Here is a 22,928-nt window from a genome sequence, read left to right as displayed (position 1 = left end):
CTTCCATTTCGTAAATCAAAGGTTTTTTCATCCAAATTAAACATGTTCCTTTGACAAAAGTTCAAAATGCAACACGGCTTACTGCAGGCATAAAGGTGGTTAAGAAATCTAGATGTGATGCACACTATTCTGGGAATAAAGCCAACCTCAACCAGTTCATCAAGGACATTGTAAAAATCTACAATCTTTACCAAGTAGCCTGCATGTTAAGTTGTTAAAAACTGAACTGGAGTCCTAGGTTTGGTTGCTGCTCACACTAATTTGTTCATGACTAGAGGGAAGTTTTTTTAGTCTAACCACTTACCAAGAAGGGGAGCAATCCCTTCATGCATATTTTAAGCTTCTCTCATGGTGAACTAAACAAGATTAGCCAAAGAGAGATGCAGTGACATTGTCTCTGGAGACATCTACAGGATGAGCTGTGACAAATCTGTGAGTGAAGATTACAGTTATTAACTGTCCAGTTTTTGAGTGGGCTATTCAGAAATGTCTCAATGTACAACAGACAAAAAAAAGATTATAGAAATAACAACAGAAAATGCTGGAAGCACTCAGCAGGCCAGGCAGCATCCATGGAGAGAAAAACAGAGTTAACAAAGGGTCCCAGACCTGAAACGTTAAACTCTGTTTCTCTCTCCATGGATGTTGCCTGGCCTGCTGAGTGCTTCCAGCATTTTCAGTTGTTATTTCAGATTTCCAGCACCTGCAGTATTTTGTTACTGTATAGATTATAGAAGTTGCCAGCTCTTGTGTGTATCATGGGGTAAAGGCATTAGTTATGATTTCCAATGAATTTGCATCAGCAGTAAAAAGATTCAGGATAGGTCTAGGAGGGAGTTCTTGGGTCAGATTGTCTTCTTTACACTTGGGTATAAATAACTACCTGGGCAGGGGTAGGGAAAAGAGGTAAGTTGGGTGGGGAGAACTGTTTATCTGTACCATAGTGCACCAATTATCCATCCATTTAAGTTAACAAATGGAAACAAAAAAAACAAAAAAATCAGGCTGCAAACCACCCTCTTCACTCGGAGAAGCATGTTGCTTCCACTGTTCAGCATGCACGTAGTCCTGTGTTGCAGCTTCCACAAGTTGGTACCTCATTTTTAGGTACACCTGGTGCTGCTCCTGGCATGCGCTTCTGCACTCCTCATTGAGCCATGGGGAACAACCCTGGCTCAATGAGGAGTGTCGAAGAGCATGCCAGGAGCAGCACCAGGCATAGCTAAAAATGAGGTGCCAACCTGGGAACACTGCAACACAGGATTACATGCATGCTAAACAGTGGAAGCAGCATGCTACAGGAAACTTTCTGGTATCCGGCACGGACGGGACCGACGTGTTGCCGGTTCATCAACAATTCCGGATAACCGAACGCTATAGTAAAAGATACGGAGCTCAGACCTCCGTATAAAGCAACAAACCCTGTTGCTTCAACAGCTTCAAAACAATCGGCACAAGTTGCAAGCATCTCTGTAGCTTAGCAACAGCTTCAGCTACACCCTTGCACAGCAGCAAATGGAGTAAAAAAAGTAACTAAAAGTAAAAAAAGTTACCTGAACCAACTCCTGAATTTTGCCGGTGGATAGAGTGTTCCAGTTAATCGAAAGTTTACTGTATATACAGAGCTAAGCAATCCCAAAATCAATGGATTAGATCAAACCTCTGCAGTCCTGCCGCATCCAGTCGTGAATGGTGGTGGACAATTGAACAACTAACGGAAGGAGGCGGCTCCATGAATATCTCCATCCTCAAAGATGGTGGAGCCCAGCAAGGTGAGTGCAAAAGACAAGGCTGAAGCATTTGCAACCATCTTCAGCCAGAAGTGCCGAGTGGATGATCCATATCAGCCTCCCTGAGGTCCCCACCATCACAGAAGCCAGTCTGCAACCAATTTGATTCACTCCACGTGATATCAAGAAACCGCTCAGCGCATTGGATACAGCAAAGGCTATGGGCCCCGACAACATCCCGGCCGTCATGCTGAAGACTTGTGCTCCAGAACTAGTCGCGCCTCTAGCCATGCTGTTCCAGTACAGCTACAACCCAACAATGTGGAAAACTGCCCAAGTATATCCTGTCCACAAAAAGCAGGACAAATCCAATCTGGCCGATTACCACCCCATTAGTCTACACTCAATCATCAGCAAAGTGATGGAAGGTGTCGTTGACAGTGCCATCAAGCAGCAGTTACTCACCAATAACCTGATCACCGAAGCGCAGTTTGGGTTCTGCCAGGACCACTCGGCTCCAGACCTCATTACACCCTTGTTCCAAACAGGAACAAAAGAGCTGAATTCCAGATGTGAGGGGAGAGTGACTGCCCTTGACATCAAGGCAGCATTTGACCAAGTGTGGCATCAAGGAGCCCAAGTGAAATTGAAGTCAATGGGAATCAGGGGGAAAACTCTCCACTGGCTGGAGTCATACCTTGCACAAAGGAAGATGGTTGTGGTTGTTGGAGGTCAATCATCTCAGCCACTGGACATCGCTGCAGGAGTTCCTCAGGGCAATGTCCTAGGCCCAACCATCTTCAGCTGCTTCATCCCTAGATCAGCCATGATCTTATTGAATGGCAGAGCAGGCTCGAGGGGCCAAATGGCCTATTCCTGCTCCTATTTCCTATGTTCTTATAAGGTTAGAAGTGGGGATGATCCATTTTCTCATCCCTCAATCACCTTCCCACTCAACTGCCTTCCTGGCCTCCACACTAACTGATACAGGCACTGCCCCTCTACTTCAATGCCGCTATCATCACCCCTCTCCAACAAAAAAAAACCTCACTTTTGTCATCTGCAACTAATGCCCCATCTCCAACCTACTTTTCATCAGATTCTCAAATCCGTTGTTCTGTGCTTAGCTCGACTGAAACTGCCTACTTGAATCTCACTAGTTCAGCTTCTGTCCTACTTACAACACTGAAAAGACCCTAACCAGTTACAAGCGATATTCTTTCTGACTAATAATGATGCATTTTTCCTCCTCAACCTTTCCACACTGATTGGCACAGTTGATCACACCTTGCTCATTCAATGTCTCTCCACTGTTGCCCAGTCCGCTGGAACTACCTTTTCATGGCTCCATTTATAACTATCCAAATGAAGCCAGTGCATCACTATTTCTGGTGGCACTTATTTGTTCCTGATGGACATGCTGCCCCTTAGCAACATCATCTGCAGGCACAGATCAACTTTTACATGTCCAGTAATAACACCTAGCTCTACCTCTTCTCTCAACACCTCAGCTACATCTATGCTGCCAGACATTTTTTTTTAAATTCATTCCTGGGATGTGGGCATCGCTGGCAAGGGCAGCATTTATTGCCCATCCCTAACTGCCCTCGAGAAGGTGGTGGTGAGCCACCTTCTTGAACTGCTGCAGTCAGTGTGCTGAAAGTACTCCCACAGTGCTGTTAGGAAGGGAGTTCCAGGATTTTGACCCAGCGACAATGAAGGAACAGCGATATATTTCCAAGTCAGGATGGTGTGTGACATGGAGGGGAACTTCGAGGTGGTGGTGCCCCCATGCGCCTGCTAACCTTGTCCTTCTAGGTGGCAAAGGTCACGGGTTGGTTATCTGACATCAACTCCTGGATGAGTCATAACTTTCTAAAGCTGATTATCAGGAAGACCAAAGCAAATGTCTTTGGTCCCAGTCTCAAACTCTGCTCCCTTGCCACTGATTCCTTCTCCAGCCAGTGACTGCACTCCAAAAGTACTTCATTGGCGGTAAAGCGCTTCGAGATGTCCGGTGGTCATGAAAGGTGCTATATAAATGCAAGTCTTTCTTTCATCCCCAAAGCCCCATTCTAATGGTTCAGATGGATGGTAAAGATCTCACGGAACAATTCAAATAATAGCAGGTAGCATGCCCAGGATCCTGACCAACATCAACAAACGTCACCATATTCATCTCATTGCTGTTAGTAGGATGCTACTTGTGTGAAATATTACATGAAATAAACATAGTGAGAGAGGAAGCATTAAGGGGTTTAGCAGCTTTAAAAGTGAATAAATCCCCAGGCCCGGATGAAATGTATCCCAGGCTGTTAAGAGAAGCAAAAGAGGAAATAGCAGAGGCCCTGACCATCATTTTCCAATCCCCTCTAGCTTCAGGTGTGGTGCCGGGGGACTGGAGGACTGCTGATGTTTAAAAAGGGAGAAAAGGATAGACCGAGTAATTACAGGCCAGTCAGCCTAACCTCGGTGGTGGGACAATTATTGGAAAGAATTCTGAAGGACAGGATAAATCTTCATTTAGAAAGACACGGATTAATCAAGGATAGTCAGCACAGATTTGTTAAGGGAAGGTCGTGTCTGACAAACTTGATTGAATTTTTTGAGGTGGTAACAAGGAGGGTAGATGAGGGTAGTGCATTTGATGTAGTGTATATGGACTTCAGCAAGGCTTTCGATAAGGTTCCACATGGCAGACTGGTCACAAAGTTAAAAGCCCACGAGATCCAGGACAAAGTGTCAAATTGGATTCAAAACTGGCTCGGAGGCAGGAAGCAGAGGGCAATGATTGATGGGTGCTTGTGTGACTGGAAGGCCGTTTCCAGTGGGGTTCCGCAGGGCTCAGTACTAGGTCCCTTGCTTTTTGTGGTATATATCAATGATCTAGACTTGAATATAGGGGCTATGATTAAGAAGTTTGCAGATGATACTAAAATCGACTGTGTGGTTGATACTGAAGAAGGAAGCTGTAGACTGCAAGAAGATATCAATAAATTGGTCAGGTGGGCAGAACAGTGGCAAATGGAATTCAATCCGGAGAAGTGTGAGGTAATGCATTTGGGGAGGGCCAACAAGGAAAGGGAATACACTTTAAATGGTAGGACACGGAGTAGTGTAGAGGAACAAAGGGACCTTGGAGTGCATGTCCACAGATCCCTGAAGGTAGCAGGCCAGGTAGATAAGATGGTTAAGAAGGCATACGGAACGCTTGCCTTTATTAGCCGTGGCACAGAATACAAGAGCGGGGGGGGGGGGGGGGGGTTATGCTTCAACTGTATAAAACACTAGTTAGGCCTCAGCTAGAGTACTGCGTGCAGTTTTGGTCACCACATTACAGGAAAGATGTGATTGCACGAGAAGGTACAGAGGAGATTTACAAGGATGTTGCCGGGAGTAGAGAATCTTAGCGATGAGGAAAGACTGGATAGGCTGGGTTTGTTTTCCTTGGAACAGAGGAGGCTGAGGGGAGACCTTATGGAGGCGTATAAAATGATGAGGGGGGCCTAGATAAAGTGGATGGAAAGGACCTATTTCCCTTAGCAGAGGGGTAAAAAAGCCAGGGGGCACAGATTTAAAGTAATTGGTGGAAGGTTTAGAGGGGATTTGAGGGGAAATTTCTTCACTCAGAGGGTTGTAGGAGTCTGGAACTCACTGCCTGAAAGGGTGGTAGAGGCAGAAATCCTAACCACATTTAAAAAGTACTTGGATGTGCACTTGGGATGCTGTAACCTGCAGGGCTACGGACCAAGAGCTGGGAAGTGGGATTCGGCTGGGTAGCCCTTTGTTGGCTGGCGCGGACACGATGGGCCGAAATGGCCTCCTTCCGTGCTGTCACTTTCTGTGATTCTATGAAAATGGTTGCTCGATCTGCTGACATAATGGCAGTCAATGCATTGTGCATGAAGTGCCAAGAGACAGTAATAATATTGTAAAACATTTACTTAGAAAAACTGGCAGACGTCCACATTACCAAATGTTCTTGGCTGGAGATACAAATCCAACACAGCCCAAGTGTTTTACTTCAGCTATAGTTCCCAGTCAAATTACTCAAGCCAAGAACATTTGGTAATGAAGATTGAATTTTGGACATACACCAGTACAAGTTAAACATAGAAACATAGAAACATAGAGATAGGAACAGGAGTAGGCCATTCGGCCCTTCGAGCCTGCTCCGCCATTCAATGAGATCATGGCTGATCTTCATCTGAGATCTTAGCTGATCTTACCAGTTCAGTACCCCGTCCCCGCCTTTTCTCCGTAACCCTTAATCCCCTTAGCCTTCAGAAATATATCCAATTCTCTCTTGAAAATATTTATTGAATTAGCCTTCACAGCCCTCTGTGGCAGGGAATTCCACAGGCTCACCACTCTGAGTGAAGAAATTCTTCCTCATCTCTGTTTTAAATGATTTGCCCGCTATTTTTAGACTGTGGCCCCTGGTTCTGTGCTCCCCTGCCATTGGAAACATTCTCTCTGAATTCAGCCTGTCCAGGCCTGCCATAATTTTATATGTTTCGATGAGATCCCCTCTCAATCTTCTAAACTCCAGTGAGTACAAGCCCAAACTATTCAATCTCTCCTCGTAGGTCATTCCCGCCATTCCAGGTATCAGCCTGGTGAATCGCCGCTGCACTCTTTCCATGGCAAGAACATCCTTCCGCAGATGGGGCGACCAAAACTGTACACAATACTCCAGATGCGGTCTCACCAGCACCTTGTACAGCTGTAGTAAGGTATCCCTATTCCTATACTCGAACCCCCTTGATATGAAGGCCAACATACCATTTGCCTTCTTAATCGCCTGTTGCACCTGCATGCTCTCCTTCAGTGACTGGTGCACAAGAACACCCAGGTCCCTCTGCACTTCCCCATCTCCCAATCTATTGCCATTTAGATAATAATCTACCCTCCTGTTTTTACCCCCAAAGTGGATAACCTCGCATTTATCCACATTATAGTGCATCTGCCACGTATCCGCCCATTCCCCCAACCTGTCCAAATCGCACTGTAGCCTCCTGACATCCTCATCAGAGCCCACCCCTCCTCCTAGTTTAGTGTCGTCAGCGAATTTGGAAATATTGCATCCAATTCCCTGATCCAGATCATTTATATATATTGTGAACAGCTGGGGTCCCAGGACAGATCCTTGCGGCACCCCGCTGGTCACTGCCTGCCACTCCGAAAACGAGCCGTTTATTCCAACTCTCTGTTTTCTATCCGCCAGCCAGTTCTCTATCCACGTTAATACTTTGCCCCCAATCCCATGAGCCTTAATTTTGCATGATAATCTTTTGTGTGGAACCTTATCGAAGGCTTTCTGGAAGTCAAGGTACACCACATCCACTGGCTCTCCCCCATCTATTTTACCAGTTACTTCCTCAAAAAATTCCAGCAGATGAGGGGGATGACTTACCAGGGGAAGGCAGCAGCAGCCAGCTTCTGAGTTTAATTGGTCTGCCATTTCCTTATTCTCCATTATATATTCTCCCGAATCGGACTGCAAGGGACCGACTTGGGATTTTACCAGTCTTTTCCTCCTGATATACCGATAAAAGCTTTTGCAGTCTGTCTTTATGTTTGCTGCAAGTTTACTTTCGTATTCTATTTTCCCCTTCCTGATTAATCCCTTTGTCCTCTTTTGCTGTATCCTGTACTGCCCCCAATCTTCCGGTCTGGTGCTTTTTTTTGCCAGTTGATATGCCCTTTTTTTTGATTTTATGCTGTCCCTAATTTCCCTCGTTATCCACGGTTGAGCCACCTTTTTAGGTTTATTTTTTATGCCAAACCGGTATAAACATGTTCTGGAATTCTTCCATTCTATCTTTGAATGCTTGCCATTGTCTATCCACTGTCAATCCCCCCAGAAACACCACCCAATCAATCTTACCCAATTCCCGTCTCATACCCTCGTAATTCCCTTTATTTAAGTTCTGGACCTTAGTCTCTGATTCAATTTCCTCACTCTCCATCTCGACTGAGAGCTCGATCATATTATGATCGCTCTGACCCAAGGGGCCTCGTACAAGAAGATTGTTGATAAGTCCCTTCTCATTGCACAATACCCAGTCTAAAATGGCCTGATCTCGAGTCGGCTCCTCGACATATTGGTCCAGATAACCGTCCCGAAAACATTCCAGGAATTCCTCCTCCTCAGAATTTTTACTAATTTGGGTAGTCCAATCAATATGTAAATTAAAGTCACCCATGATGACAGCTGTGCTCTTATCGCACGCTTCTCTAATTTCCCTTTTTATGCCTTCCCTCACCTCCATATTACTATTTGGAGGCCTATATATCACACCCACTAACGTTTTCCTCCCCTTGCTATTTCTCATTTCTACCCATACAGATTCCGTTTCATCCGAGTTAATATCCTTCCTTTCCATTGCATTAATCCCCTCCTTTACCAGCAATGCTACCCCACCTCCCCTACCTTTTTGCCGATCCTTCCTAAATATTGTATATCCCTGGATGTTAAGTTCCCAGCCTTGCCCACCCTGCAGCCACGTTTCTGTAATCCCAATCAAATCATACTTGTTTACCTCTATTTCCACAACTAATTCATCCACCTTGTTCCTAATGCTTCTAGCATTAAGATACAAAGCCTTCAGGCTTGCTTTTTTCACACTCTCATTATGAATTAGTTTGGCCCTTTGTGTTTCTCTCCTTTGCTTATTGCTTCTCACCTTTCTACCATCTATTTCTGACTTCATATGACTTCCCTCTTTTCCACTATCTAGGTTCCCATCCCCCTGCCAAATTAGTTTAAATCCTCCCGAACCGCCCTAGAAAATATTACCCCGAGGACATCGGCTCCCTCACAGCTCAGGTGTAGACCGTCCCCTTGGTACAGGTCACTCCTCCCCAAGAACTGGTTCCAATGCCTCAAGAATTTAAATCCCTCTCCCTTGCACCACTGCTCAAGCCACGTATTTAGCTTATCTATCTTACTCTCTCTAAACTTATTAGCTCGTGGCACTGGTAGCAATCCAGAGATTACTACCTTTGAGGTCCTACTTTTCAATTTAGCTCCTAACTCCCTAAATTCAGCTTGTAGGACCTCCTCCCTCTTTTTACCTACATCGTTGGTACCTACATGTACCACGACAACTGGCTGATCCCCCTCCCCCTTCAGAATGCTCTGCACCCGCTCCGACACATCCTTGACCCTTGCACCAGGGAGGCAACATACCATCTTGGAGTCTCGGTCTCGGCCACAGAAACTCCTATCTATCCCCCTTACAATTGAATCCCCTATCACTATAGCCCTATCCCTTTTTTTCCCACCCTTCTGTGCAGCAGAGCCAGTCATGGTGCCCTGAACCTGGCTGCTGGTGCCTTCCCCTGATAAGTCATCTCCCCCAACAGTACCCAAAACGGTAAACCTGTTTTGGAGGGAGATGACCGCAGGTGACTCCTGCACTACCTTCCTGCCTTTACCCTGCCTTTTGGTCACCCATTTACTGTCTGAGCTAGCCTTTACCTGCGGTGTGACCAACTCACTGAATGTGCTATCCACAACATCCTCAGCATCGCGTATGCTCCAGAGTGAGTCCATTCGCAGCTCCAGCGCCGCCATGCGGTCTGCTAGGAGCTGCAGCTGGACACACTTCCTGCACACATAGTTGTCAGGGACAGTGTCCCTGATTTCCCACATGGCACAGGAGAAGCATGACACGGGTCCGAGCTGCCCTTCCATGACTTAACCCTTACAATACCCTTTTATTTACTACGATTTAGCTTAACTATTGAATTCTACTTAGAATAAGTTTGTGAAAGTACTCACCAACCAGTCACCTACCTGTTTTCTGGTGTTGTATTTTCACTGCCGCCTCCTGTCCTGGAACCTTCTCCACCTAGGTTAGGCTCCTGAAATAAAATAAATTGAACCTACCTTTTCAACTTCCCCTAACCCCTAAAAGGTTAGAGGAGGTGGAAGGGTGGGAGACACTACACTGTAGTGTTTCGGGTTTAGCAACAGCTCCACCTATATAAGAGTTACTGGCCTCCTGCTCTCCCGTCTTACTTTACCTTGTTACTACATTCTGATATCTGTACTCTGATGATGTGTTTTGTATATTGGAGATGTTCCTGAATTCTTCCCTTTCATACAGACCTAATGATTTGGGTGCCAAATTCAAAGTCATGACCAGTTGATCATTTATATCCAGCTCCAACAGTGGCTTCTGCATAATGCATCTGACCTGCTTAATGGGACAGTTTTACACAGGGATATAACATTTTATCAAACTGGTAGCAAGTTATTAAGAGAATTAGGACAGAAGCAACATAGGAATGGACTATTAACCGTAAACCAAGATCAATCTATAAAATCATATATGCAAGATGAAAGAGCACTCTCAGTAACAACAGTGCACATTAATATCATAATATCTCGAGCAAACACTTAGTCACAATTCTGACTGAATGACTTTAGTGTAAAAGAGCTCTTGCACCTTTTAGGGTGAGTAATAACATGCGATTGTAAATTTCTTGCTGACTGTACTCTAGTAACAAGATTAGCAGGTGAGCAGTTACAAATCTTGCTGACATTTTCTATGGTCCCAGTTTTTAATAATTAACTAAAAAAAAATCCCTTATATGCAGTAACAGCAAATAGGTAAAGGAAATAGAAGCAAATTTTTTTTTTTTTTTTTTTTTTTCCACAAATTAAACCACTTAGCTTAAGGTAAAGATTATGTGAAGGCTCAAAATTGTATTGACAAAGGCATGGATGAAGGTTTCAATCTTAGTGACAGAGAAGTCCGTAGCTCCTCATACTTGCTGATAGCAAAATACTGCAGATGCTGGAAATCCGAAATAACAACAGAAAATGCTGGAAAAACTCAGCAGGCCAGGCAACATCCGTGGAGAGAAATTAGAGTTGTCGTTTCGGGTTGAAACCCTTTTTCAAAACTGGAAAGGAAATGAAATAGATCGATGGCAAGGCTGCAATAGAACAAAAGAAGTAAAGGGACATTAAGAGGTATTCAAAACCAGACGAGATGGTAATAGGGCAGTGGAGACAAAAGACGGCTCAGATTAGGTGTGAAGTGTACTGGCAGGATGAGAGACAGCTGCCGTGTGGGAGAGAGAAAAAAAGGGGGGGTGGGGGGGGGGAGGGAAGACCCAAGACAAAGAGGTGGGGAAAAAAAGTAAAAATGTAATAGGGGCCGAGGTTATGATCTGAAATTGTTGAACTCGATATCGAGTCCGGAAGGCTGCAACGTGCCTAACCTCGGTCCCTATTACATTTTTACTTACATTTTTTTTTTCCACCCCTTTGTTTTGGGTCTTCCCTTCCCCCCCTTTTCCTTTTTTTCCCCTCTCCCACATGGCAGCTGTCTCCCATCCTGCCAGTACACTTCACACCTAATCTGAGCCGTCTTTTGTCTCCACTGTCCTATTACCATCTCGTCTGGTTTTGAATACCTCTTAATGTCCCTTTACTTCTTTTGTTCTATCGCAGCCTTGCCTTCGATCTATTTCATTTCCTTTCCAGTTCTAAAAAAGGGTTTCGACCCGAAACATCAACTCTAATTTCTCTCCACGGATGTTGCCTGGCCTGCTGAGTTTTTCCAGCATTTTCTGTTGTTATTTCCTCATACTTGCTGTTGGAAGGCAGGGGACAATGATTGAAGGAGACAGTCAGTAGTGCAGCAAAGAAGCTGGGGGGTTACCTTTATTTTCTAGGATGATCCTGGGAGAATGGAGTGATTTTACATAATCATAAAGCACTTTACAAGCAGTTAATTACTTTGAAATGCAGTCACTATTGTTATATAAGTGAACAAGCATCCAATATATGCACAACAAGGTCTCACAAACAACAGTGAGATGAATGACTAGTTAATTCTGTTATTTGGTGCTTTTGGTTAAGGGAAGAATGTGAGCCAGAGACATTTCCTTGCCATAAAATCTATAACATACCTAATCCATCAAAACAGGCAGTTTGGGGCCTTGGCTTAATGGCTCACCTGGCATGCAATAGGCCCTCAATACACCTAGATTCTGTGCCTAAGTGCTGGTATGGGGCTTGAAACTATAATCTTCTGACCCAGAGCCCAAAGTTCTACCAGCTGAGCCAAGCTAACACTCATCTTTAGCACCCAGCTACAGGAGGAAAAGTTTAACTGTGGTTTACTTAGGTTTGTTAGACATAGTAAGGTCACTCATTTTGATGTACTAATAAATGCTACAGTTAGGCTCTAGAACACAAGTAATGCAATTACAAATCAGCTAACTTACTGAAATTATCACAACTATAGCAGCTGTATATACTATACACAATAACAGTTGACTGTAATCATCACAAGGTGGTAATATATTCTTGGAACTGTGGTTAGTTATGGTGTTGATCTACTCTCAGTCCCAACCAATTCATTCTGTAGAAAGTTGCAATGGTACTTTGATTTATTTCAATCATAAAATAATGCTCTAACTGTATTACAGAACCACTTTAAGCAGCAGCAACTGTAACAGCCTTGGTCCTCAGTGCAGTGGAACCAGCCCCATTTATATTGCAGGCTGTTTCAATCCTATCAGTGGCAACAGACAAACAGCTGGACATGCCCAACTGCTTGACAGTCACAATTTTGACTATTTTCTGCTAACCAAACTTTTGCTAATGGCTGAAACATTCCATATGGCGCAGTGCTTGCAAAAGTGCATTACTGGTTGTACATCCCATCTGCAGCCAGCATCCCTATAATTCTGTTGCTGCTCTGGTACTGCTGCATCTAGAGAAGCTGACAGAAAACACTGCTTCAGACAGGTCTTGCACCCTGCAGAAATGGAAGCACCATCTTATTAGCTTACAACTGTACCGCTGAACTATGCATGCAAGCATGATTCTGCTACCTGGTCTTCTTGTGCCATGCAGGTCCACTGTTTGAAAACAATGGCCTAGAAATTGGGGAACACTGAAAACCTGCCGGTAATATCAATGGCCAAGGCTAACGGCCTCCGGCCGAGAGCGCGCAGGCAGTACCGGCATTTTGGTACTGCCTGCTCATCATCAGCGTGGCGATGATTTCCTAGTGTAACGCGCTCTTTGCAGCACAAATCTCAGAAGGGGGCCAAAGGTCGCCACTGACTCCCGCTTGCAGTGTAGGGGAACGGGGAAGAAAGCAGCGACCCGAACAGTTGCTTACAAAAGCAGTAGCTGCCACGCGATGTTTTGTCGATTTTTTAATAGTTTATGATATGAATGCAGAGAAAAAAGTGATCTGATCAGAGATCATCTTCAATCATTGCAATGGAGTTCACCCATTGATTTACTGACCCATAAACACTGTAGACCTCCCGGAAAGCTGTCAGAAAATGCAACCCCCAGCATCCCGCAAAGTGAAAGTTTAAAAGAAGAACCTTGGTAAAGGAGGTGCTTGAAGTTCCAGCATCCATCCTCGTAAGTCCTACCAGACTCTTCATGGCCGTTAACGCTGCGGAAACACCTTTTAGCAGCAGCACTCACTGGCGTGATTTAGCGCGGGTGGCAATGCGAGTGGAGAACTCCAAAATGGATGAGCTGACGTCAACACGGCATTGCATGCCGACTGACGTCACGCTCCAACTCATTAAAAGGCTCTTGCCAATGACAGGCAACGGCAGCACTGCCGACCTGCCAAAAATGGCGGCTGCCATGGGTCCTGCCACCAGTTAGCGGAAGAGCGCCGGCCACTGTTTTTTCACCATTTCTTGGAGGTAGCGGGTGGCACAAACCACCCAAATTTCTAGGCCAATGAATCTAAAAATTAGCTTGTAACATCTGATCTAATGTTTGGACTGTGAAAATCCCAAAATGTTAGCAAATAGTTCAGAATGTATAGAATAGAATTATAACTACACTTGCGAATTAGCAACAGTTGTGCAAAGCAAATTTACAGTAAACACCAAGTGGCATGGCAAGGCAAATATTATGAGATTATATCCTTTGATATCCCAGTCTTCCCTAACATGTGCAACTGAAAAAAGTTAAAGACTGTAGTTATTTGATTAAGATGTACCATTACAAACAAAACTTCAAAGGTTCGCAGGATTGATACATTCTATAAAATAATCAGGAGCTTCAAAAATCTATCCCCCATCTCAATAGAAAATTTTGTCTAGTCTGGTTTTACATAACTATGATCAGTTTGTCCTTTACAGTATTACACTGCCGTTGCTTTAATGGCACAAGTTTATGTTCTTCTGCTCTACATACGTGCTAGAGATGATAATGGGGCATTATCAGGTCTGAAAATAAAAGGTGATTGGATATATGACATGGGTGATCATAGAGTCATAACAGCACAGAAGGAGGCCATGCCAGCTCTCTGTAGAGCAATCCAGTCAGTCCCATTCCCCCGCTCTATCCCCGTAGCCCTAGAAGTTTATTTCCCTCAAGTGCCTATCCAGTCTCCACTTGAAAACATTGAGTGTCTCTGCTTTCACCACTTCCATCGGCAGCGAGTTCCAGATCCTCACCACTCGCTGTCTAAAAAAGTTTTTCCTCACATCCCCCTGTATCTCTTGCCCAAAACCTTCAATCTGTGTCCCCTAGTCCTTGTACCATCAACTAGTGGGAACAGCCTTTCCCCATCTAGCCTATCCAAACTCGTCATAATTTTGTACACCTGTATCAAATCACCCGGCAACCTCTTTTGCTCTAGTGAAAACAAATCCAGCTTCTCCAACCTGTCCTTGTAGCTAAGATCACCCATCCCCAGAACCATTCTGGTAAATCTCCTCTGCACCCTCTCAAGGGCCTTTACATCCTTCTTAAAAAGTGTGGTGACCAGAACTGGATGCAATACTCCAGTTATGGCCTAACCAGCGCTTTATAAAAAGGTTCAGCATAACTTCTCTACTTTTGTACTCAATGGCCCAGTAATTCCTGTCGGGGGCTTGCCGCGCGTGCAAGCCCCCGATGTGCGCTCACCCTGCGCGCCGACATCTGAAATCTGGCCCGCAGTGGCTTTCCTGTCAGTGGCCAGGTTCTGATCCCGGCGCGCTGTGCTAACCTAACCCAGCGGCGTAGTTAGTGAGCACTGTTCAGCCAATCAGGGGAGGGGAAACTTCATTCATAAGTTTGATAGTAAAGACTGTCAAACTCATGAAAAGTACTGCACCCCAAAACACTACTTAAACTTTAAATAAAATTTTAAAAAGCATCCCAGTAATTAAATTAACTATGAATAACTTTAAAAAACTATTTTAAACAATTAATTAAATTTTTGAAAAAAATAAATTTTTAAAAAATCGGGGCTAAAACTAAACTTACCTTACTGTAAATTCTTTAAAAATAACAAACCTGTGGGAAAAAAAAAAATTCTAAATTGTACTAAAAGCCCACTTACCTGTAAAACTAAGTACTTACGTCTGGTTTTTCCACGCGTAAAAACCGGAGGCCTTTACACTCGGGCAACTCTGGAAAAAAAAAAGGAATTTCACTGCGCACGCGCTGCCTGTGCAGTCGCACGCACTGTGCCTCTGAACCCCTTCGTTCAGAGGACTGGAAATGCCGGTTTTCCCCGCATGCGCTGTGCAAGCTGAACACCGGCATTTCCTCCGGCCAGACGTGTGAGTACCCCGACCGTACTCACGCGTTCAGAGAGGAATTACTGGGCCAATACCTCATTTCATGAAACCCAAGATCCCATATGCTTTGCTAACTACTCTCAACATGTCCTGCCACCTTCAGAGACCGAGGCACATTAACTCCCAGGTCCCTCTGTCCCTGCACACTTGTTAAAACTGTGCCATTAAGTGTCATGTCTACCATGACAAATTTATTAACATTTAGCAACATTAAAAACAAAAAAAGTTTGCACTAAATATTATGTGGAATAATATAAACATATCTATCGACAACATAGCAGCCTTTCAAGCGTGGCCAATTTCCAGCTGTTCCAGGAACTTAGCCTACCCCTTGGACAACAACCGCTTTAACAAAAGCCAATTTTACTACCATTATTTGTAATTTAGAGCACATACTGTAGAGCCTTATTATCCATATCCACTAAGTATTCAATTCAAACCAGACCCTTCCTAGAATACGTTAAAAATACTTGCTAACTAAAACTTTAACTCAACCCTATGGAAGATCAACAATTGCATTATATCCCTTAAAAAAATAAGCAACATTTGGGCTGCTAATCCACAACGTTTCTATTTACTCAAGGGTGCATGCGACAACAAAACTGCATTAACTTCAGCAATTAATGTGTTGAAAGCGTAGTATAGCATATAGATACATCACGCTGTTTTAAGCGTAGTACAGTATATATAGATATACAGCACTCTGCTTTATCCTGTTATACTAAAGTTCTCAATCAAAAAAGCCCATAATTTGCAAAACCGGTTTCAACGGATTTGCAAAAGGAAACGCCACGGATGAACCTGAAACATCAACTCTGATGAAAGGTCATCGACCTGAAAAGTTAACTTGTGGTTTCTCTTTCCACAGAAGCTGGCTGATCAACTGAGTGTTTTCCAGTACTTTCTGTTTCTTTTGCAATTTTAAATACAACCGCAAAGCAACTTTTAATCCCCCACCTCCCGCGTTAATTTCAAATTCCCACAAGCGCCACAAAAAGTTAATTCGGAATTTCCATCCACTTTCTATTTATTTAAAGAAACCATAAACAAGAACGACGTCAGAGGCGAATTTCGGGTATAAATGTATCACAAACATTTCCTATGCATTTACATCTACCTGCCACCTCACAAAAGAATCTGTTAAATGTTACCAAGCAGTGGAGTCGAATATAGGGACACGCCAGCAGTTCAAATTGCCCTTATCTTTCAAAAGAGCAGCATCTGACAGTAATTACCCTCTGTAAAGCAGAAATTGTAGCTAATAATCCATTTTGAAAGCCACAGAAGTGCATTAGATCACATAAACGCAGAAACAAATAAGCTTTTTGAGTACTAACGTGCAGACAGGAGGTGCGTCCCAGTGCTGCTGAAACAGACTCACTAAATTGCTCGTCCTCGCTACAGAATGAACTCACTCACCTGCTGACAGGCTCCTGTTAGTAATGATTACAATGTAACAGTTGATTGCACTCTAGCGTTGGGGCTATAAAGTAAAAGAGCAAGATAAACTGTAACAATATTTCTCCCAGTTGGGTATCATCCGGCGCGTCATTGGCCACGTAACCCTGCCGCAACAAGACGCCGTGAAACGTCATCGCCAGAAGCCGGGCTTTCGATTGGTCGATGGTGGATCAGGGCCCCGCCCAGCTGCTGCCGCACCAACCTCTGCGGACCTGTGTGAGGCCCGCCCCGGACTGGTCAGAGCTCCGCCCCGGACTGGTCAGAGCTCCGCCCACTGACTGCCGCTCCAGCCACTGTGTGCGGTCTGCTCTGATAAATATTGATCAGTGCCCCCACCTCAATTTACTGCAGCTCCAAATTCTCTGCCGGTACAACGACTGAAGATTGTTATTTTCTTAACTGAGAATTTTTTTGTTGTTGTACATACACACCATGTATTTTTGAAATACTCGAGTCCCAACATGGAACTTTGCATGCATGTCAGAAACTCGCCTGCGTTTAACGGCAAAATTGAGTCTCACCTCCCCCCCCCCCCCCCCCCCACGCCTGCCCGCCCGCCCGCCCCAGGCCACTTTCGCAGCGTCACTGTCACTAGGACATTACTCATTTTGTTTAAGAAATGTAATCTATTTGTGTGCATGTCGCTGAACACTCAAAAATAGACACAACTGTATATGTTTAAATGTCTTTGCAATCTGTTGCCAGTCATAAATGTAATTCAACCGATGTTGACAACTTTAGAAGGAGCGCTAGGTTTCTGAGTTTAGAGGCACAACTACATTATAGAGTCATAGGGCTCTATTTTAACTCAGCCGTCAGGCGGGCTTTGAGGCGTGTGGGGGGTTAAAGTCGCAAAACCTGGGGGTCGGGACCCATCCCGCCTGGTTCCCGACAACTGGCCATTTTAACCCAGGTGTGTCGGATGGTCCCGAATCAGTCCCGCCTGCAACAGGCCTTTATAATCCCATTTTAACAGGCCCTTGCCTGTTTAACCCTTTTCCTACGTAAAACACGCCTGGTGGGGATCACGCCTGTGAAACCTGGTGTGAGCACTATTGGCTTGCTGACTGTCAGCTGCAGGTCAACCATTAAAGAGGAGATTTGAGCAGTCATCATTTGCAGGTGGCAGGACTTTGTTGTTTCAGGCCTGGGGCAACTTTTACCAGGCTTAACCACACCTGTGGAAGGTTGGAACCTCACACACTTCTCCAGTGTGACCTCCTGCGAAACCCCTCTCGCCAGCCTCACTCAGCGCTTCCTCAATTGAGGCATCTACCAGAAGCATGGGAGGCCTTTTTTTCCTTCCCTTCTTGGCATTAGAGGACCTCAAGCCCCATTCGCAAAATGACACACGCCACAACTGCAGAAGTTGCCATCACAATTTTTATGCAAAACAAACAACTGATGGCATTTTTAGAGAATAAACAACATTTCACCCAAGTGACTATCCTTGTGAATATTTGTGCTTTATTTTCCTCCTACGTAGTGGTTCCCCTGTGGCTTCAGCAGATGTGGAGGCCCCTTGCTCACTTTCCTGCTGCTCCTGTCTCGACACCTTTGGCGGGCGTCCTCTGGGGTGGCTGTGGACTCCGGCGGGGCTCTGACCAAGGGCTCTGCAGTGGCATGGAAGTGTGAGCGCTTGGAGAGGAACCCCCACTTCCTTGAGGTCTACCACCAACCTCCCTCTCATGGGTCAGCTCCTCCTCCGCGCCTGCACATCAGGAGGGCCATGGGGACCCGTATCTGCAATGGCAGTCCTACTCAGAAGGACTTCCATGAAGGTCTGGTTTCCCTGTTCAATAGATGCCCATCGCTCCTCAAGAGATGTCATTCTATTTTGAACACTCACCATGTTTTCCATACCCTGGCGACTAACCTCCTCCATGGCCGTAGTCCTCCTCTCCTCTACCATAGCCAGCCTTACCATGGAGGCAGCAATCATTTCCAGTAGGTAGCCATCCTTTCCGTGTTGATGCGTTCATGCGCCAATGACTCCACAAAGGTTCTGCTCATGTTCGCTATGGACTCCTCCATTCGCTCCACCCTAGAGACAAAACCTGCCAGAGACTCCTGCATCTGTTCCTGGAGTTCCATCACCTCTGATCTTACGGATGGACCCAGAGGCAGAGGGTCGACATGCAGCTGAGCCGAGCTGGCAGAGTCCTGCGCCCTCCGACGAGGGCTCTCCACTGCTGTCCCTGTCTCCACAATCTGCTGATGCTCACTTGTGAGCTGTGATACACCAGGTGACAACTCTACTCTATGTCCCGAAGGGCCCACCGAGGTGTGAGTGTCTGCGCTGGTGCTGGGTGGGCTTATTTCTGCTGATGCTGCACCCTCAGAGGTTGCAGATTCCTCTGAGGAGTCTGGCATCTCAGGCTCTTCCTCCTGCACACTGGGGATGGGGGCTCTCGATGGTCCTGTAGGGGAGTCAAGGAAAAAGTTAGAGATGTGATGCCAAGGTTACATGCACATTGCATTTTGCAGATGATCATAAGTCCATATGATGTAGCTTCAGAATCATTATCAGCGACTCATGCAATGCCAATGAGAGAGATGGAAAACTATTCTGTCACCAGCTTGCGGGGATGCACCTGTCTGTCCTTCCCCAACTTCCGCATCTCTGTCAGCCCCGACAATCTCCAGGACGGCTTCCTCCCAGGGGGTGAGCTGGGCTAATGAGGGTGGCCCTCCTCCTGTCCTGGCTCGCTCTCTCCTGTTGTGAGCTCTCTTTTCCTGCAATGAGGGAGACAAGTGGAGGTTGAGTGAGAATGAAGGAGTGAGTGCAGAGATTGCATAGCATAGATACTTAGAAGGAGACAAAGATGGAGTGAGGTTGCAAGACCAAGGGCCCTCCCTGTGTGTTGTCAGTTGCGTTCAAAGCATCAGAGTGAGAGGGAGTGTGAGGGCTGCATGGTGGAATAGTTATGTGAATGTGAGCATAGAGAGAGAGAGAATGGGTAAGGGTGCATGGATGTGAGTGTCAAGTGGGATGTGGAGGAAGAGATTGCTAAAGCTGAGTGTTGGTGAGGAAAGGCAATGGGGATCAGATTGAGGGTGATGGAAACTCCATACAGTACTTACTTTTCCAGTGCGATTAAGGTCATGGAATCTTTTCCTGCATTGCATCCAGGTGAGCCCCAAGGAGTTGACTTCACCAGCTACCTGTAGCCACACAGCCTTGGTCTGACTGGGAGGCCTCTTCCTCCCTGAAGAAGGGAAGAGGATCTCCCTGTGGGCCCTAGAACCATCCAGCAATGCCTGGAGTGAAGCCTCATCAAATTTGGGGGCAGCTCTTGCCCTCCCGCTGGCCGTTGCTCCTGCAGGCTCCTGTGCCATCTCAGTGGTGAAGCTTGGATGCCTGCAGAAGAAGCAAGGCTTGCTGTGGGCCCTAAAAGCAGCAGCAATGATGACGTCATATTCTGTGACTTTCTGACTGGAAATACTCAATTGCCAAGGCTTCCCACACGTTGGAAATCAATTGGCCAATTGAGTTAAAATTGCATCAATCTCACAGACCCATTTAGATTCGTGTGGGAAACACTAAATTCAGGGAACCCGCCAAATCTCCGCACCTGAGTTAAAATTGACCCCATAGAGTTATACAGCACAGAAAGAGGCCCTTTGACCCATCGTGGCCGCACCGGCCATCAATCCCTGTCTATTCTAATCCCATTTTCCTGCACTTCGTCCCTAGCCTTGTATGCTATGGCGTTTCAAGTGCGCATCTAAATGCTTCTTGAATGTTGTGAGGGTTCCTGCCTCTACCACCCTTTCAGGCAGCGAGTTCCAGATTCCAACCACCCTCTGGGTGAAAAGGTTTTCCTCAAATCCCCTCTAAACCTCCTGCCCCTTACCTTGAAACTATGCCCCCTGGTTATTGACCCCTCTACTAAGGGGAAAAGTTCCTTTCTATCTACCCTATCTATGCCCCTCATAATTTTGTACACCTCAATCAGGTCCCCACTCTGCTCTAAGAAAAACAACCCCAGCCTGTCCAGTCTCTCTTCATAGCTGAAGCACTCCAGCCCAGGTAACATCCTGGTGAATCTCCTCTGCACCCTCTCCAATGCAATCACATCCCTCCTATAGTGTGGCAACCAGAACTGCACACAGTATTCCAGCTGTGGCCTAACTAGCATTTTGTACAGCTCCATCATAACCTCCCTGCTCTTATATTCTATGCCTCGGCTAATGAAGGCAAGTATCCCATATGCCTTCTTAACCACCTTATCTACCTGTCCTGCTGCCTTCAGGGGTCTATGTACATGCACACCAATGTCCCTCTGATCCTCTGTCCTTCCTAGGGTCCTACCATTCATTGTGTATTCCCTTGCCTTGTTAGTCCTCCCAAAATGCACCACCTCACACCTTTCAGGGTTAAATTCCACTTGCCACTGTTCAGCCCATCTAACCGTCCTGTCTATATCGTCCTGTAGCCTGAGGCTTCCCTCCTCGCTATTTACCACTCCACCAATTTTCATGTCATCTGCGAACTTTCTGATCATACCTCCTACATTCATATCTAAATCATTAATGTACACTACAAACAACAAAGGACCCAGCACTGATCCCTGCGGTACACCACTGGACATAGGCTTCCAGTCACAAAAACAACCTTCGACCATCACCCTCTGCCTGCTGCCACTAAGCCAATTTTGGATCCAATGTGCCAAATTGCCCTGGATCCCATGGGCTCTTACCCTCTTGACCAGTCTCCCATGTGGGACTTTGTCAAAAGCCTTACTGAAGTCCATGTAGACTACATCAACTGCACTACTCATCCACACACCTAGTCACCCCCTTGAAAAATTCAATCAAATTAGTCAGACATGATCTCCCCCTGACAAAGCCATGCTGACTATCCCTGACTAATCCCTGCCTCTCCAAGTGGAGACTAATTCTGTCCCTCAGAATTTTTTCCAATAATTTCCCTACCACTGATGTTAGTCTCACTGACCTGTAATTCCCTGGTTTATCCCTACTACCCTTCTTTAACAATGGTACTATGTTAACTGTTCTCCAGTCCTCTGGCCCCTCCCCTGTGGCCAGAGAGATTCTGAAAATTTGTGTCAGAGCCCCTGCAATCTCCTCCCTTGCCTCACACAGCAGCCTGGGATGTGGGGATACATCCCGTCACGGCCTGGGGATTTATCCACTTTTTAGCCTGCTAAAACCGCTAGTACCTCCTCCCTCTCAATACTAATTTGTTCAAGTATATCACAACCCCCCTGCCTGATTTCTATGCCTACATCACCCTTCTCCATAGTGAACACAGATGCAAAATATTCATTTAAAATCTCACCTACATCTTCTGGCTCTACACACAGATTGCCACTTTGGTCCCTAATGGGCCCTACTCAGTCCCTGGTTATCCTCTTGCCCTTAATATACTTATAAAACACCTTGGGATTTTCCTTTATTTTGCCCACCAATGTTTTTTCATGCCCCCCTTCGCTCTCCTAATTTCTTTTTTAAGTACCCCCCTGCACTTTCTATACTCCACTAGGGCTTCCATTGTTTTTATTCCTTTGTATCTGCCAAAAGCCTCCCTTTTTTTCCAAATCCACAATCTTCCACTCCCCGACCTCCATGATCTTCCTCTCCCCAACCTCTACGACCTTCCCCTCCCCGACCTCCATGATCTTCGCCTCCCCGACCTGCCCCTCCACGATCTTCCCCTCCCTGACCTCAACGATCATCCCTTCCCCGACCTCTATGACCTTCCCCTCCCCGGCCTTCACAATCTTCCCCTCCCTGATCTCTACAATCTTCCCCTCCCCGACCTCCGCAATCTTCCACTCCCCGACCTTCACAATCTTCCCCTCCCCGACCTCAACGATCTTCCCCTCCCCGACCTCTATGACCTTCCCCTCCCCGACCTCCACAATCTTCCACTCCCCGACCTTCACAATCTTCCGCTCCCCGACCTCAACGATCTTCCCCTCCCCGACCTCTATGACCTTCCCTTCCCCGGCCTTCACAATCTTCCCCTCCCCGACCTCCATGATCTTTGCCTCCCCGACCTTCCCCTCCACGATCTTCCCCTCCCTGACCTGCACGATTTTCCCCTCCCCGACCTCCACGATCTTCCCCTCCCCGACCTCCACAATCTTCCCCTCCCTGACCTCCATGATCTTCCCCTCCCCGACCTCC

At 45.9% G+C, this 22,928-nt stretch overlaps 1 protein-coding gene across 2 annotated transcripts in view; it reads right to left on the bottom strand.

Annotated features, from left to right (window-relative positions):
• slc26a2 (solute carrier family 26 member 2) overlaps positions 1-16,998 on the bottom strand; it is a 37,716-nt gene extending 20,718 nt beyond the window's left edge. Inside the window, exon 1 of one of the 2 annotated variants that reach the window (XM_085995320.1) lies at positions 16,731-16,998. The gene's annotated coding sequence lies outside the window, so the exon portion shown is untranslated. Of the gene's footprint in view, positions 1-16,648; positions 16,697-16,730 lie in introns of those variants that run through there. The other variant, XM_085995322.1, reaches the window with a different exon arrangement.
• Positions 16,999-22,928: the final 5,930 nt, after the last annotated feature.

This window comes from Somniosus microcephalus, chromosome 8 (assembly GCF_052327205.1).
Source record: "Somniosus microcephalus isolate GS21.2 chromosome 8, FLI_Smic_1.0, whole genome shotgun sequence".
Lineage (NCBI taxonomy): Eukaryota > Metazoa > Chordata > Chondrichthyes > Squaliformes > Somniosidae > Somniosus > Somniosus microcephalus.
Note: the sequence above shows the minus strand (reverse complement) of the source record. Positions and strands in the feature narration are given on the sequence as shown.